General features: G+C 41.2%; 1 protein-coding gene across 1 annotated transcript in view; it reads right to left on the reverse strand.

Moving 5' to 3' along the window:
- LOC135091471 (high affinity cationic amino acid transporter 1-like) overlaps nucleotides 1-17,825 on the reverse strand; it is a 94,746-nt gene that overhangs the window by 56,029 nt on the left and 20,892 nt on the right. Inside the window, exon 2 of the mRNA XM_063989130.1 lies at nucleotides 1,386-1,506. The gene's annotated coding sequence lies outside the window, so the exon portion shown is untranslated. The remainder of the gene's footprint in view (nucleotides 1-1,385; nucleotides 1,507-17,825) is intronic.

The raw sequence follows: 17,825 nt of genomic DNA on the forward strand, positions 1-17,825 counted from the left end.
AGAGAGAGAGAGAGAGAGAGAGAGAGAGAGAGAGAGAGAGAGAGAGCGGAAAAGAGGGAGAAAAGCCAGAAAGAGAGAAAAAAAGAAAGATCAAGAAGGAGCAGAGAGAGAGAGAGAGAGAGAGAGAGAGAAAGAGAGATTTTCCCCTTCGGCTTTCTCACTCTGCTCCATCAAAAAAAGATCCTATCATGAAAATGAGGTTTGCTACTCAGACTATTTTTTTTCGTGTTTTTTGAATAGGCAGGGATGAAAAATAACGTTGCAATTCTTGTGTTGACCGTAATATTTCAACAGTATCCACAATTTTTTAGTCCATCAGCATCTAACGATTTATTTAGTGATTGCAATTTTGACAGTGCAATATTTTTTCCCTCTTGCTCTTGATGGCTCTTGAAAATGTTTACAAGTATTTTTTTCTTCATATAAATTCCCTTTTTTTTTTTTTTTATTTCTCTCGTATTTGTGTGTTTTTTCTCCCCGCGTCTGAATATTTCGCTTCGGTTTCCACTGGAGCGTGTCGATGAAAAAGACATTGGTGTGTGTGTGTGTGTGTGTGTGTGTGTGTGTGTGTGTGTGTGTGTGTGTGTGTGTGTGTGTGTGTGTGTGTGTGTGTGTGTGTGTGTTAATTTCCTTTACGTTCTGTGACCTTCATGAGTTTTGTATTTGTGAGTTGCCACGCGCTTGTTTTTCCTATTTTTTACTACGACCCTGTTCAATACTCCTCAGTGTTACGTGAGTGTTCATATTCTCGTCCTAACGTTGGTATTTTCCTAATTTTTCCTCATTTTCAAAGTTTTTTACAGATATGATTTTTATTCTCATACAGTCTTTTCTTCTTCCGTGAGCGTTCAAAATATAGTTTTCTCTTTTCCTATACTTTTTTTTTATTTGTGGATGTATATATATTGTTTACCTGCGCACTACAGGTTTCCCTTTTTCTTTTTTCGTTTTTTTTTTTATCTTACCTTAGTTTTTCTCTCTTTTTTCTATTCCGTGTCAGTTTTTTCGATATTCTTTCTCTTCCAGTTAATCTTCCTCTATTGCCACACGTTTGTATTTAACTTTTTCTCACGTTCTCCTGCAATTCCTTCATTCTTTCTGTATGGAAAATGTTCCGGCGATCTAAATCCAACTCGCGCACGAATTCTTCAATACCTTCCCTCTATGTATATATATTTCTTTCTGCCTAACAAAATTTAGTCTTTCCAAATGGTACGCTCTCTACGTTTATTTCACAGATAAATTTTCACCATGAATTTGGTGATCCCTCATTTTTTTTTTTTTTGTAGAAATTCCACGATACCTGCCTCGTCTATAAATTCCTTTTACTCCTGCTTCCCTACTCATAAATCCAATTTGCCTATTTGCCCATCGTGTCCACCCACCTGTCACGATGGCGGTGGCGGAGGCGAGCAGGGCGGAGAGGACCACTGAGGGGCCCGCCCACTCCGCTGACGCCACGCCCCACCAGCAGGAAACCGCCCACGCCCACAGCGATGCTCACGCCTGTCGAAAAGAAAAATGGGTCAGAGTTATTTATTGTATTGATAAAATGTCATGACAGATTCCATGTATGTTTAGTACGTGTTATATGTATGAATGATTTGTGCATTGTGTGTAGTGTGTGTGTGTGTGTGTGTGTGTGTGTGTGTGTGTGTGTGTGTGTGTGTGTGTGTGTGTGTGTGTGTGTGTAATTTAGTTGTTTTCATGTGTCACTTCAGCTTTATGATCCATATTGTAAAATGTTTTAGTTTTTCAATTCGACTCATTTTAACAGGCTCTAGTGGAAGTTACTGAGATTTTCAAGGATGTTTTTAGAATTCTAGGGATAATTTAACAAGAAATATTCATCATCTGTAGGAGAAAACATCATGAAAAACCTTACCGATTCTCTTTGTAGCCTTTGAAAAAGTCATCATAATAGTCCAAAGCCTGTTAGAACACGGGTCTGTTTGTCTCACGTGAAATGATACCACGGAGTATCAGCCATCATGCACTGGTCATGACTGTTGAGGCATTTCATTGTCCTATTCACTGAACATCATTCTTTTTTATCTGACTAACGTAAAAGGCTTCCCTATCATTCTCTGTTCACGTATGTCGGCAATAGCTATCAAGTGGGAATGACGATTTTTGGGTTAAGTCAACTCTACACTATGAGTGTTTGGTGCATTTTGACTGGAAAGACATTTAATATCATATTATCGAACGCTTTGCTCTTTCATAAAGTCGATTTTCTAAAGTAATAAAGACGGTTAATTGTGGTCTCATGGATGTGTTCCCATTGATGACGAAGGAATCTTGGTCAACTCTCATTAGAATCTTGTAAACAACTTTGAAAATCCCAGTGATTTCCACTAAAGCTAATCTGATCACTGGAATACGCAAACCTCTTCATCTTTCGCCCCGACAAGGTAGTGTTTCATTGCAGTGTTCCTGGACAATGTTTTGTATCTCTCAGGGTGATCGGGAGAGCGGATAGCGACTAGAAGAGTATGGAATAGAAGAAAGCAAAAATACACAAGTAGAAGATGGATTTAGGTAGGCATGTTTTATACAGGGAGAGCCACGTGAGAGTGTATAGATTTTTTTTTTTATCTTCCCTTACTTTATGATCTTATTATACGCTCACTAGCGAACACAAAGCCATGCAGGAATCCATACGTGTGAGGCGTTGTTCAGGCAATTCCACAACCATTTTCATACTGGAACTACGGCGTGAAGGTATAATGGTTTCTTTTAGCTTCCCTTACTTTGTTCTTACACTCTCACTGGCAGAAACAAGACTAAACAGGAATTTATAAGTGTGAGGCTTTGTTCAGGTAGTCCCACAGCCATTTTTACACAGGGACTACCACGTGAAGGTCAAATTTTGTTGTTCTAGCTTCCCATACTTTGATGTTTCTTACCCCCCCTTACAAGCAGACACTTTGATGTTTCTTACCCCCCTAACAAGCAGACACAATGCCAGGCAGTAATCTACGAGTATAACCAGTAGGAGGCGCTGTTCAGGCAACGCCACAACCACTTTTATACAAGGACTGCCACGTGAAGGTTTATTTATTTGATTTGCTTTGATTCTTCTGTAGCTTTCCATACTTTTTGTTGCTTTTACATCCTAACTAGTAGACACAAGACCAAGTAGGAATTCGTAACCAGTGGAAGGCGCTGTTCAGGCAATACCACGACCCCTCCTGGCCTTGAGGAGTAGGACTGGGTGGCGGTGGGTGGCGGGGAAATGGTGTGTCAGTTCTCCTCAACTTATGCACAGCAATGATGAAGGTTGTCCGAGGCTACCAAGAAATGAACTCCCTCCGGCGAAACTGCTCGCCACTTTTCCTTGTCCTGAGCTTACGTGGGGATGGTAAAAGGAGGCGAGCAAGACGGAGAACTAGATTAAGAGACGAGGCCAGAAGTTTTAGTGCTGTGCCCTGGAATAGATGAGCAGCTGGCAGAGATGAGTGGTGCTTTGGGAGAGGCTTGTGTGATGCTGTGAATTATGGAGGCTGGTGGTGATGGTGATGTCGTTAGTGTTGATGATGATTGGTGGTTCGTGATGATGTTGGTGATGATAACGATAATGATAATGATAATGATAATGATAACGATAATGATGATAACGGTGGTGACAGTAATTTTGTTGTTGTTGATGGTAATGATCTTACTGTTGCTGCTGTTTCTGCTGCTGCTGATGATGATGATGATAATAATGACGATGATAATGATGATGATGATGATGATGATGATGATGGTGATGACTACGATGATGGTGGTGGTGATGGTGATAATAATAATGATGACAAGGATGATGATGATGATGATGATGATTATAATGATGATGATTGCGATGATGGTGGTGGTGATCGTGATGATGATGATTACGATGATGGTGGTGGTGATGATGATGATGATGATGGCCTTATAAAAATTTTTAAACCCAGAATATTTACGATCAATGATGTCAGTGACCTTGGAAACCAAATGAAACAGAGCAAGCTTAACAAGTAGACAAAGAGGAACGAAAATAACAAAAGAAAAAAGGAAAACAATAGGAAACTCATTTCTCTTTTCCTTTACAAACATTCTCTTAATTTCACGTAATGAATGGAAGTCTTAGGTGGAAAAAAAACTTATTTATTTCACGCAGGGAAGAATAAGGTCGAAATGAGGAAACGCACTTAGGAAAATATGCTTCTTTGTTCTTAACACTTTTTAAACTTCTCAATTGTGCTACTTTCAGAAGCCACAGAGATCTTTACGTGCGTTTCCATTGATGGTTTTCTTATTGATGATGCAGGACATTTATCAAACTATTACTGAAATTATGAAAACCGGTGATAACCATAATAACCCTAATAACTTTCACTAGAAAGTATTGAAAGTAGTGAAGATAAGGCGTCCAAACGTTTGAGAATACAGAAGAAAACGAGAAAAGAAAGAGCAGGAGAAGGAAGAGGAAAAAAGAGATTATCTCCTTGTAGCTAAAAAAAAAAAAGAAAATGGAAGAAGAAGAAATAAAAAAAGGAGGAAGATGAGGAACTGGTGTGAAGAACGAAGATGAAAAAGAGGAGGAGGAGGAAGAGAAGGAAGAAGAGTGTTCATCTACTCAAAGCAAAAGAAAGATAAGAAAGGCAAGAGAAAAAGAAAATAAAAGGAAGATGAGGAAAATTTTGGAGAGGAGAACAAGGAGGAGAGAGAGAGAGAGAGAGAGAGAGAGAGAGAGAGAGAGAGAGAGAGAGAGAGAGAGAGAGAGAGAGAGAGACATATAGACTGGCAGATATACGTTACGTCACGAGAGAAGACGGACACGAGAATAGACAGAAGAGTTGCCGGGGTGTGAGCTGAACTGACAAGGGACTGACTGAGGTGAGCTTTGCGTCCGTGTCGGGAAGGGAAAAAATGGTTCGTTCAAAGGAAATGAAACTAATGAGGTTACTGGGAGGGAAATTTTGCTCTTCAGGGAAGTTACGTAAAGGTGTGAGATTCCAGGTAAAGGATAAAGCCGTAGAGGGAAGGGAAAGATTCTGCTGCCTCGGAAAAAAAAAAAAAGATTGGCGAGAAAATTTAATGTGATACGTATGTGATTGTTTGATGTAGGATATTGCGTTTTATTTTCTTATGAAGTGCTGATATTGTGCAGCTATTCTACGTCTCTCTCTCTCTCTCTCTCTCTCTCTTTGAAAACAGAGATAGATAGATAAACATATAGATATAAATACATACATAGATTGATAAAAATACATAGAGAAATAGATTTTATCAGACAGAAACTAAAAGGGACAGAGGGAGAGAGAGAGAGAGAGAGAGAGAGAGAGAGAGAGAGAGAGAGAGAGAGAGAGAGAGAGAGAGAGAGAGAGAGAGAGAGATAATTCATTGACTATATCTTCAATACACACACTTATAAAAAGCACACAACATTTCTCAAGACAGACAGAGAGAGAGAGAGAGAGAGAGAGAGAGAGAGAGAGAGAGAGAGAGAGAGAGAGAGAGAGAGAGAGAGAGAGAGAGAGAGAGAGAGAGAGAGAGACAGTCACACTTTCCTTAACAACATCTGCGGAACACTCACTATCCTAGCCAGCATCATTACCCACCACAATAAAAGACACTTAATTACAACCTTCGCAGTTAATGAGGGTCCCGGAGCCACGCACTCCTTCTCTCATCAAGTCCCAGATTACTATCGTCGCCGCAGACACTCCTCGGCCCCAGACTTGTGCTAATAACTCGCCCTTGAGACACGTAACGACTGAAATCCCACGTAATCTCCGTTTCTCTCTCTTTCTTTCCTCCTTTACTCACGGCATGTAAAGCAGGAGGAGAAGGAGAGTGAGGAGGTGAAGGAGGAGAAACAGAGTGAGGAAGAGATGAAGGAGGAGGGGTAGAAAGAGGAGGAGGTGAAGGAGGAGAGAAAAAGGATGAATACTTGTCACCTACTCCTCGCAGTGAAAAAGGAAGGAGGGGTATTAAGAGGAGGAGAAGGAGGAGGAGGAGGAGGAGGAGGAAGAGGAAGAGGAAGAGGAAGAAGAAGAAGAAGAATAAGGAGAAGAAGAAGAAGAAGAAGGATAAGGAAAAGAAGAAGAAGAAAAGTCGTCTACCTGTAGTGCCAAAAGAGGAAGGAGAAAAAAGAGAGGAAGACGAAGAGGAATTAGAGGAGGAGTAGGAGGAAATAGGAGAAAAAAAGAGAGGAGGAAGAGAAGAGCTTATATACTGCTTGTGGCACAGGAGGAAAGAGAAGAGGAAGAAGGACGACAACGAAGAAGAAGAGGGAGGAAGAGGAGGTGCCGAATGACACCAACAGACTTCTATCTCTCTGCATTGCTTCTAGGGAGGAGGAGGAGGAGGAGGAGGAGGAGGAGGAGGAGGAGGAGGAGAGAGAAAAGTAAAGGAGGATAGCATAACAAAAAGGAGGAAGAAGAAAAAGAGGAGGAGTAAGAAGAGGTGGAGGAGGAGAGAGAAAATGAAGGAAAAATAAAGGAGCATAGAATAGCAGAAAGGAGGAGGAGGAGTAAGACGAAGAAGAAGAGGTGGAGGAGGAGAGGAAAGATGAAGGAAAAACAGAGGAGCATAGAATAGCAGAAAGGAGAAGAAGGAGGAAGAAGGAGAAAAGTTGGAAGAAGAGAGGGAGGTGCAGAGAAAAGAAAGGAGGAGAAAGAAGAGGAAAAGGAAAAAAAAAGAAGAATACTAGAGTTCATTTTAGAAACTCCGTCGTAAGAAATAAAATTGAGAAATCACTAAATCTTGCTTGAATTTATCTCTCGTAACTTTCGCTGCGACGATTAGCTGTGTTTATCAAGGCGGGGAGACAAGTTCTGGGCTGCAGGGGAAAGGTTTCTACGATTTCCTCGCTTCCTCGCTGCTGGGGTCTTGGTGGGCCTCGCAGTGTGAATGTGTGAGTGATGGGTGAGGCAAGAATGTTGTGCTATGTTGTGTTGAGTTATTGGTTATTTAATGGTGAAGAAATACGTCTGTTATTTTTGTTATTGTTGTTCTGTGTGTGTATTCTGTTCTCTTTTGGCTGCTTTCTTAATCTTTCTCCTCCTTATGTTGTTGTTGTTGTTGTTGTTCGTCTTTTTCATCATCATCATCATCATCATCATCTTCGTCTTCTTCGTCTTTTGCTTCTTCTTCTTCTCCACCTCCTTCTTCTTTTCCCTCCTCCTCCATCTCCTCTACTTCTTTAGGTCCTCTCCATTTCAAGCTTCTTCCCATTCACTTTCAAGAGTTCCCTCCATTTCCTTTCTTGTCCCCTTCGACTCGCCTTCCTGTCCTCTCTCTCTCTCTCTCTCTCTCTCTCTCTCTCTCTCTCTCTCTCTCTCTCTCTCTCTCTCTCTCTCTCTCTCTCTCTCTCTCTCTCTCTCTCTCTCTCTCTCTCTCTCTCTCTCTCTCTCCTCTTTATTCCCATCGGCACTTCTCTTTTTCCCTCGCCAGCTTTTCCCCTCAAATGCCCCCCTGTCTTTCCCTTCCCCCTCCTTCCCTCTTAACATTTCCTTCCTTCCTCTCCATATCCTGTTTTGCCTTACCTTTTACCTGTCTCTCTCTCTCTCTCTCTCTCTCTCTCTCTCTCTCTCTCTCTCTCTCTCTCTCTCTCTCTCTCTCTCTCTCTCTCTCTCTCTCTTAATGTAGCTTGCCATTTTGCTTGCTCTCCCTCTCCCTTCTGTCTTTCCTTCTCTTTATTGCCTCTCGTTTTTCCTTCGGTTTAATTGCGTTTAGATTATCCTCGATTTCTTTCTATGTTTTCGTTTTTCCTCTCTCGTCCTACTTTACGGTGCTTTATTCTTTTTCTTCCCTTTTCCTTTTATTCGTCTTAATGAGAAATGGAGAAATGAAAATGATGATGGAGAAGGTGATGCTCGTATTTTCTTTCTTTCTTTGTGTGTGTGTGTGTGTGTGTGTGTGTGTGTGTGTGTGTGTGTGTGTGTGTGTGTGTGTGTGTGTGTGTGTGTGTGTGTGTGTGTGTGTGTGTTGTTGCCATTTCTCAGGAAAGCTTAAGAGTATTTCGGAATAAAAAAAAAAAAAAAAAAGGGAAAAAGTGGTGGAAGTGAAGGAGGATTTTGTTGGAAAAGAAATTATTTGTCGTGGTGGTTGTGTTTGAATTTTTTCTTGCTATTTTATCATTGATTACTTCTGCTACTACTGCTGTTGCTGCTGCTACTACTACTACTACTACTACTACTACTACTACTACTACTACTACTACTACTACTACTACTACTGTTACCACATCGTCATTAATATCTTCACTCATATTATTACACTACTACTACTACTACTACTACTACTACTACTACTACTACTACTGCTACGACTACTACTACTACTACTACTACTACTACTACTTGTTACTACTGCTACTACTACATTGTTACACCACCACCATCATCATCATCACTACCATTAACATTCACTTACATCGCTAAACTTTCCCATTTGTACATTCTGTCCCTTGTTCAGGCACCAGTACCTCTCCTCTAATGCTTCGATGTGGAGAGCAACAAGACAGCCTATCTATTTATTCTCCACCGCTCAGGCAATTCACATAATCCTGCTTAGTAGAGCGATGCATCTTATAAGCGAAAGAAGATTACCGTCTGAAAAATGGCAGACTTTCTTTTTTATCCATGATTAATTCTCAGGCCAGTGTGGAGGAGGGAGTTGGGGAGGAGGGGAGATGAATGGAGTTTAGCTACTCTTCCACTCTTCCGACCGGCATTATTGAAGTTCCTAGTGGAGGAGGAGGAAGAGGAGGAGGAGGCAGTGCAGTGAGGATGCAAAAGAGATTCGGGGAGTGAATGAGAGAAGAGTAAAGGGAGGAAGGAGAGAATGATGTTGGAATAGAGAGGAGCGGAGGAGAGGAGGGAAATGACAGGGAGAGAATACGATAAAAATGGAGGGGGATAAAGTAGAGAATGGAGATGATGATGAGGAGGAAGAGGAGTAATAGCAGCAGCAGCAGTAGCAGCATTAGTAGCACCAGTAGTAGTACTAGGAGGAGGAAGAGGAGGAGGAGGAGGAGGAAGAGGAGGAGGAAGAGGAGGAGGAGGAGAAGGAGGAGGAGGAGAAGGAGGAGGAGGAGGAGGAGGAGGAAGAGAAGAAAGAAAAGGAGGAGGAGGAAGAAGAGGAGGAGGAAACGGGAATATAAAAGAGATTTAGGAAGTGAAGTAGGAAAAAATACGAAGAGATAAAAAGAAAAAAAAAAAATAGAGAGGACGACGATGAGAGGATGAGAGGAGCAAAATGAGACTAAAAGGAAGGAGGACAAAGTAGAAAATAGAGAGGGACAGAGATACTAAAGGGGTGAGTACTGTGAGGGGAAAATGATGATAAATAATACGAGAAGCGGGACGAAAAGGCGGAAAGAAAACGAAAAAGAGAACCACGGCGGCTGCTGAGAGGGGGCACTACCATAAATATCATTGACTAGTGGCCTGGCTGTGTGTATTGCCACGATCAAGAGAAGAATGTATCACTGACTCACTCGCACTCTATAAAAATGCGTTGAATCGTGTGGGGTTTCAGAATTCCGTTTTCTTTTCATACCGCGCAGAGTGGGTGGGTGGGGGGAGGGATGAGTGTGATGTGTAGGGCATGTGGAACGTTGCAGTGGAGTGAAGGGGCGCGTGGATTAACTGGGAGAGAGGGTGGAATGCTATTTGCTGTGATGGTGTTTTTGCGGCGCGGCTGAGTGTAGGGGAGAGGGGCCGGGAAAGGTGGGGTCTGTGGGAATGGTACTCCGGGGGAAGAATGTTTTGAGGGAGGTGAACTGTGTAGTGTGTGGGTGAGTGGAGGGAAGGGTGTAGTGCGGTAAGCCTTGGTGTGTGTGTGTGTGTGTGTGTGTGTGTAGTGCTATTAGGTTAGTTGTAGTGTTGTGTTTGATAAAATGAAGTTTAGTGTTAGGGAGAGAGAGAGAGAGAGAGAGAGAGAGGTGTGTGTGATTCACCTACAGTCGTCTGCTGGTCACCCAGCCAGCCGTTATCCTACGGAAAGGGCTCAGAGCTCATAGTGACCGATCTTTGGGTAGGGATGAGACCACTGACACACCACACACCGGGACAACGAGGTCACAACCCCTCGGGTTACATCCCGTACCTACTTGCTGCTAGGTAAACAGGGGCTACACATTAAGAGGCTCGCCCATCTGCCTCGCCGCTCCCGGGATTCGAACCCGGGCCTTCTTGGTTGTGAGCCGAGCGTGCTAACCACTGCACTACACGGTGTGTGTGTGTGTGTGTGTGTGTGTGTGTGTGTGTGTGTGTTGCTTAGAAACGTGTTTTTACATTACACGTTGGATGTTAAAAATATTTCCCTTCACACAGGATACCATGATGCGCTGTGTATCACTTGACGGACTGCCGGGGTGTGTGTGTGAGTGTGTGTGTGTGTGTGTGTGTGTGTGTTGCTAGTTGTGTTAGTGTTATGTTTCTAGTGTTGTGTGTTACACAATATGCTGCGTGAAAATTTAAGTGACGGACCACCTGTGTGTGTGTGCGTTTGTTGGTGATGGGTGTAGTTGCTGTGCTGTGTTTCTGCTGTGTTTCTGTGTTCCGTGGGTCCCATGAGGCACGGGGTACAGGCATGGGGTGTGGGTGGACGTGACAGGCGAGGCAGTAATGCAGACCAGGGTCGATGATGGTGATGGCCATTATGATTGAATAAAAATGTCGTGAGAAAAAGCTGTAAACACGAAACTCTCATAACGAGAGAGAGAGAGAGAGAGAGAGAGAGAGAGAGAGAGAGAGAGAGAGAGAGAGAGAGAGAGAGAGAGAGAGAAATTCCAAGAAAACAGTGACGAATAACAAAGTGAAAGAAATAGCAGAAAGTAAAAACTTCACGGGGAAAATAAAAGAAAAGGGATATACAGGGAGTGAAACAAACATGCAAACAAAAACAAGCAACACCAAAAAAAAAAAACATCTGGAAAAATTCTTTTGAAAAGAATAAAAATATAGAGATCGATAAAAAGTGAGAAAAAGCGACTTGGTTTACAAAAGAATTCCAGAGAGAGAGAGAGAGAGAGAGAGAGAGAGAGAGAGAGAGAGAGAGAGAGAGAGAGAGAGAGAGAGAGAGAGAGAGAGAGCAATTTTTCGTGGTAATACTTAAATCGCCTTCACTTGCGAAGGAAAAAAAAATATTACGATAAAATAAAACTTAGTCAACTCTTATAATGCATGTTTTACGCAGAGAGAGAGAGAGAGAGAGAGAGAGAGAGAGAGAGAGAGAGAGAGAGAGAGAGAGAGAGAGAGAGAGAGATTTTATAAAATATAAGAGGAAAAATTTACACTCCAGTATAGTTTTTAGAAAATGTACTCCAGCGCATTAATACTTTGCCTCAACTTGATTCTGTCCTTGTTACGTCCGTCCCTACTTTGTTACATGATCCTCTTACACACACACACACACACACACACACACACACACACACACACACACACACACACACACACACACAGTCACACACGGAGAAATACACTAGAAATACACACACATACATGCGGACGCACACGCACACACATGCACTCTGACATATTAGTGTAGCAGTTTGAACACCACATGAGCGAAGACACGGGGGCAGTTGTCTTCACACCTCCTGATGCCAATGAAAAAAATAAACAAATGAATAAATAAATATTGGTGGGAACGCACACACCACCACCAACAAGAACAACAACAACAACAACAACACACACACACACACACACACACACACACACACACACACACACACACACACACACACACACACACACACACACACACACGATTTGAATAACCGTTAAACCTTTAAACACACGCGATGCCTTGCACACGACGGCTGAACTTGGTGCACGAATTATATTTACTTACAAAAACTGCACGAATATTATGTATAAATGTTGCAGTGACGGCTTTGTGGTGCGGGAAGTTCATTTCATCATATTTACTCTTGTGCAAATGTTCTCGGTAAAGTGGAAATAGAAATAGCAACTTAATGGTAATGTATTATTTATTAATAGTGCGAGAATTAAGACTTATTTTCATATTTAATTACATTTCGCAGAGACTTTAAATATTTTCATATAAAACAGTACCTTCTCATTTATATTTTATGCGTTTAACATTGTCTTTCATCTTATCAATACACGAGTAATATAAATTCCCATTGTTTTGTATTTCTCTTAGGCGCGTAGGACTCTCTGGAGACAGGAGGAAGTTGACATACAAAGAATTCTTACAATAGTGAGATGAGCGTCCTCCTGATGTTAAGCCTCCACCAGGAACTCGCTTTTTAACCCACGACTGTAACGCGAAACTCAACGAGGAAATAATATATGAGGTGAATGTGGGAAAGGGAAGGCGGCGCGTGTGATGAGTGATGTGTGAGTCAGCGGAGTGTAATGTAGGACTGAAAATACTATAGACAGATACGTGAATAGACGGACAGGCGGACAGGGAGGAAAGGCAAGGCAGGGAGGTGGATAGAAAGAGAGCAAAGTGGGTCGAGAGGCAGACAGTGACACACACACACACACACACACACAAACATATCTAGGTAGAAAGATAGGTAAATAAATAGATAGATAGATAGACAGGCAGTTAGGTAGATAAATAAATAGATAGATAAATAGATAGATGGACAGATAGTAGATAGACAGATACATAGATAGATGGTTAGATAGATAAATCGATAGATAGATAGACAGATAGATTGATAAATAGATAGAGGAAAGATCTGCATGGTCGTGTGTATATGTGTGTGTGTGTGTGTGTGTGTGTGTGAGAGAGAGAGAGAGAGAGAGAGAGAGAGAGAGAGAGAGAGAGAGAGAGAGAGAGAGAGAGAGAGGGCGCCGGGGTGAGTAATGGTGCAAGGTCGTGTAGTGGTATTGGTGTCTGTGCCCAGATTATCCCGGCACCATCCCCTTTACATATCAAAAAAGGATGGAAAGGAAGAATGGAATGAAATAACAGTATATGGCAGTTTTATGGGTCCCGAAAACTGTGTCCATTTTCAATCCTTCCATTCCATTACCCGCAGGAAGGGATGAGAGAGCCACTCGTCTATTTCAAGCTCCTGACCTTGATTTATACGCTGGCCACTCGCCTCTAGCATTATTTTTAGCTCCGTAACCACTCGCATGTTGAGGGGAATCGTATGAAAGAATGACCCGGATAAAAAAATAAAACGAAATAAAAGAATGAAAAGAGTAAACCGCAATTCAAAACGCCAGAAATATAGTTTGTTTTTTCAGTTGATTGCGAAAGACGTTTACGAAAAAGCAGAAAACGAATATCCAAGACGCATCAATATTTTTGTTCCCAGTCGTATAAAAGATGAACTCCGAAAAAAAAGGAAAGCAGTAAATTGCAGTTGAAAACATCAGAAATAGTTTTTTTTTTCATTCACTCCCGAAAGAAGTTACGAAAAACAGAAAACTACTCAAGACACACCAAGTTTTTAATGATCCTGCACAAAAATAAGTGAATGAAAAGAAAATAAGCCACATTTTAAAACACCAGAAATATTTCATTTTTACGACTTTACAAAAATAGAAAACGAATACCAAAGACCCATGCATTTTTAGTGACCGTGAAAAGCAATGAAAAAAGAAAACGAAAAAGGGGAAACCACAATTCAAAACACCAGAAAGAGTGCTTTGTTTCAGTCAATTACGAAAGACGCTACAAAAACAGAGAAAGAATCCCCGAAGACCCATGCATGTTTTTTACTCAGTCGTATAAAAGTGACCCTGAAAAAAAAAAAAAAAGTGAACAAAAGAGGAACCCGCAATTCAAAACACCAAGAATAGCTTACACATTTCTCAATCAATCACGAAAGACGTTACGAGAAAAAAAAAAAAAAAGAAACAGAAAACGAATAAACATTGACGCATCCACTTTCTTCTCACAGCCAATCACAACAAACCACGAAAATAAAAACAAAACAAAAACAAAAAAAGAAAAACAAAACATAAACCAGACACTCAAGATACACAGCGACACAAATCACCAAAGAAAGTGGCATCTGGAAAGCTTACCTGCACCAATCCAGATATTAATTACGGTAAGGAACACCTGTCCTGTGCACGTTATCTATAGTAATCGCCTGCCATTTAGGCCGAACGAGGCGCTGGATGGGAGGAGGAGAAGGAAGAGGAGGAGGAGGAGGAGGAGAACTAGGACGAGGAGGAGGAAGAGGAGCAGAATATCCTAAACCGTTCTCACAGGGAAGGCTCGTGTATTACGCCAATCAGCCGGAGTCACGTGGGGTTGAAGGCGTGTAGGAGTGGCAGCTCGATGGGTATTTCTTGAGAGGACAGTAATGTAAGCGGGGCGGATATTGCGTCGCGGGCGTGAGGCGAGTAAGAGGCTGAGGCATTGCTGATTGGGAGGGACGGTGAGGGGAGGGTAAATGAGCGGGTGGACCTGGAGAGAGAGAGAGAGAGAGAGAGAGAGAGAGAGAGAGAGAGAGAGAGAGAGAGAGAGAGAGAGAGAGAGAGAGAGAGAGAGAGAGAGAGAGAGAGGAATAGACAGAGTAACAGGCAGACAGAAGGACGGACGTAGAGACAGAAAAATGAAACCTGGATAGACGGACAGATAAAGAGACAGACAGACGGACAGACAGAAAAAAAAATAGACTGAAACAGACGGGCGGGCTGATAGACAAACAGCCAGACAGACAGACAGACAGGCAGGAAGTCGTGGACACAGACGGATAGACGGTGATACAGAAAGACTGAGACAGACGGACAGACAGACAGACAGGCAGGCAGACAAACAGCCAGACAGACTGAGAGAGACAGTGAAAGAAACTGAGGACTGAAATCGAGGCAATGAGAAAAAAAACTGAAAGAGCAAGACTGAGAGATACTGAAAAGACTAAAAGAGAGAGATATTGCGAGGACTGTAAGAAAGGCTCTTACAGAGAGAGAGAGAGAGAGAGAGAGAGAGAGAGAGAGAGAGAGAGAGAGAGAGAGAGAGAGAGAGAGAGAGAGAGCGAGAGTATAGACGAAAGACTGGGAGGGGAGCCCGTAAAGAGGATTGAAGACTGCAAGGATCTGGGCATGACTTCCCTCTAATCACTTCCATTGACCAACTGAGTGACGTGAGCCTTGCGTTTTTAATTAATGCCTCACTTGTTCTTTTAAGAGTATATTTCAAGTTTCAGGGCGCTTTTCTCACTCGTTAATTAATTTTGGGGGCTTGAATGGACTGCCTGTGCCGTTCTATACTCCGTGACCTCCCAAGGAATCAATTTGCGATCCTAAAGATGATAGTTCATTGGTAATTTTCGAGAATGTAGGTCGTTTCGAGATTAAAAAATGACGAGGATGCATTTTTGTATACATCTTAATTTAGTTGCATAAGTTTAATATTAATATTTTTTTGTAGCTGGAAATTCTACGTCTAAATTTTGTGAAAAGTGTGTGTGTGTGTGTGTGTGTGTGTGTGTGTGTGTGTGTGTGTGTGTGTGTGTGTGTGTGTGTGTGTGTGTGAAGCTAAGAAACAATAGTTAATAGTAAAATTATGAGGTAGAAAGAAAACCACAAATTTAAACTTTAATTTTTGTTGAGACTGAGTACAAGGGAAGGCAAGAGACAGATACTGAAGACAAAGCAATAATAAAAAAAAATAAAAAAAAACATAAAATAATTCCCTTTTATAAAAGACGGAACAAGAATGAAGTCTTAGTATTCTTTTGTACTCTCATCAGAGAATAACACAGTGAAAAAACTAAGAAACATTCTGCCAACAAAATGAGGTGGAATATCAAGACAGTTCTTCCATATAGAAAAAGAAAAAAAGAAAAAATCGAGAACATATGTAATCTTATCTCCATAACACATTAAAAAAAAAACAACAACTGAGCAGAAACAAATATAGATAAGAAAAAAAAAGAGAACACGTACAATGTTCCCTGTAGAAAAACATATTACTCCATATTAAAGAAAAACGTTTTAGGACAGTCGATGACAATAGGGATAGAAGGAAAAATGGTTTGATAATTAGAAGCCGGAGCTTATCATATATGCCGTAAGTGCCATTTCGTGTCTTTTCTGGAAATTTTATGACGAGAATATATATTTTTTTCAAGCCAGTATAGTGCTTTCCTCTGCCTTTGTTGCATAAGTCAGCATTTCTTTTGGCAATTTTGTGACGATGTATCTTTTTTTTTCCCAAGCCATTATAGCATGACCTTTCTCTGCCTTTGTTGTGTAAGTCAGTGTAAAGCAGAGTTGAATGTTATTTTGTCAGTTAGCGATGCAGCTCCGGGCACATAAAAACCTGGCCGTGCTCTGAAAGTTATATTACCCAAATGTGTTGCATGTGACCAGCCTTGCTCGCGGGGTATAGGGGTACAGATTACATATTTAACCTGTACCCTTGTTGATCGCTCGCTTTCTAAAATAAACAAAATATTTCTCGAAGCTCTTCACGTGTTTAGTCGTTCAAGGCAATGGTACTCGAAACTCCTTCACCTCCTCAGCGTGTTTGGAGCAGATAGGGTACATGGCCTGCTGCTGCTCTGTATCATGCGGAACATTTTGAAAAGATACAAGAAACTGCTGAATCACTACAAGATGAAAACTCAGCAGCATTGGGGATTGCGAACGTAAGCATGAGGAAAAGCTCTCTCCGGCGCTGTCTTGTGTATATTACTTCAGATTTCGCAAACTTTCCACAGGCCATCACGATCCTTGAGAAACGCTGCGGGACATTAGTGGAAAGCCTGCATGTCTTCAGCAAAATAATTGAATGCATTAGTCAAGCTCCAGGCGACATAGGGGACGATTTTAAAGGTAATGTGGGTCACTGGTTTGGGGAAATAAAGATTTGGAGCAACTGGAAGACATAGATAAGTTTTTGGAATGTACCAGCGAAACACACTGCAGTGAAATGAGAAGATATGAGGTGTTTCAAATATGCACCAGTAATTTCAGTTAAGGAAGAAAGAACATTCGCTGAAGTGAAATATGGACTCTCAGACAGACGCCATAATTTAGCTCGTAATCTAAAGAAAATTCTTGTAATTATGGGGCGTCAAGGAAGGGTGCAGGGAGTGTTATTAGGGTCTTTTTTTTTTCTAAGTGCTTGTTTCATAGCCTTTTTTGTAATTTTATTACGCCTTTTTTTCTGTATTTCCATGTATTCTAGTGTCTAAACTTCCGTTCTTTATTTATAATCCATTCCAAAAGCACATTTCACTCTCATCAAAGAGTAACGAGTATAAGACAGGAGATGACAATGAAATGAAAGAAATTCCTTACAACCAATGCTGAGCCTATATACGAGCACATACAAATCCCAGAAAGGAATAACAAGTTAAAACCAGGAGATGGTATGATAAGATAGGAAAGCTGTCCTATAACAAAGGATAAACCCAATTTTGATGACATTTTAATCTCGTTAAAGAATAACGAATTAAAAAAGGAGTTGACAAAAAAAAAAAAACATTATAGACCAAGAATAAACCAAATATCTACCCACATTCTAATCCCATGGAAGAACAACACGAAAGCAACGGATGGCAATGAGAAATCCCATAACGAGGATAAGCAAAGACAATTCCCGCAGTGAGGCGGATCACAGTAAGATAACGGAAAAAAAAAAACTCCAGTGTAACCAAAGATGAACCCAATTTGCGAGCACATATCAGTCCCTTCAAAGCATAACAAGTTTAACACAATATGATCATAAGAAATTTCATCTAAATATAACCAAAAATAAAGAAGAAGAGTAACAATAAGATAAACCAAATTACGACCACAACTAGTCAAAGAATAACAAATTTAAAAGGGAAATTCACCACGAATAAACCAAATATTTACCACATTCTAACTCCCACGAAAAAA

The sequence above is a fragment of the Scylla paramamosain genome, chromosome 37 (assembly GCF_035594125.1).
Source record: "Scylla paramamosain isolate STU-SP2022 chromosome 37, ASM3559412v1, whole genome shotgun sequence".
Taxonomy (NCBI): Eukaryota; Metazoa; Arthropoda; class Malacostraca; order Decapoda; family Portunidae; genus Scylla; species Scylla paramamosain.